Source organism: Callorhinus ursinus, unplaced genomic scaffold (assembly GCF_003265705.2).
Source record: "Callorhinus ursinus isolate GAN/ISIS: 27379988/994484 unplaced genomic scaffold, GSC_fseal_2.0 scaffold2113, whole genome shotgun sequence".
NCBI lineage: Eukaryota > Metazoa > Chordata > Mammalia > Carnivora > Otariidae > Callorhinus > Callorhinus ursinus.
Genome location: NW_027399167.1, coordinates 1 through 734, shown reverse-complemented (window position 1 = coordinate 734; position 734 = coordinate 1). Strand labels below are relative to the sequence as shown.

The window sequence follows — 734 nt, the reverse complement described above, 5'->3', positions numbered from 1 at the left end:
CATGACCCGGGGAATGATGGGGGGTCCATCCCACTGGCCGTGTGTCCCACAGGTCCTCCGGGGACAGCACCTTGGTGGGCCTGTGGCCCAGCAGGTACCTGTTCAGGTGGCTCTTATCGGGCCACACAGCCTCAATCCCATTGGCCCAGTTGACCACCATCGCCTGGTGACAAGGCGAGGTCAGTCGCGGAAACTCCACCACCAATACCGCAAAAAAGGCCCCCAAGTAGTAAAATTTGCCCTGGTACCTGGGGATGTGGGTCTGGGACTGTGGACAGCGCTCATTGATAAAGTCCTCAGGAGCTGCCCAGTAGAAAACAAGGTGTGGGGTGCCAAAGAGGGGGGACAGGATCAATATGCCCACATGGTCCCAGAACTTCATTCCTGCATCCACGTCCACGCACACCAGGTCATCCACGTCACAGAGGAAGCGCTGCTCGCGGAAGCAGCTGAGCATCGTTATGTGCTGCATGGACATATCCTGCCAGAGCCAGACGCTGCAGACCTCGATGATCACCGCCCTACAGCCCTGCCAGAGTGGCACACGGGGCACATTAACTAGCTGGTCGTTGAAGATGTAGTAAGTGACCCTGTGTCCACCATGAGGACCACCACACTCCGGCCTACCTGGAGGGGCACACGGGGCCCGGCAGCTGGCTGATTGGTGAAAACCTAGTAGGTGACCCGGTGCCCCAGCATGTAGTGCTTCTCTGCTGTCTGCAGGAACAGCTCCA

The 734-nt window shown here is 58.7% G+C and overlaps 1 pseudogene; it reads right to left on the bottom strand.

Annotated features, from left to right (window-relative positions):
- LOC112818209 (histo-blood group ABO system transferase-like) overlaps window positions 1–726 on the bottom strand; it is a 936-nt pseudogene extending 210 nt beyond the window's left edge.
- Between the last annotated feature and the right edge of the window lie 8 nt (window positions 727–734).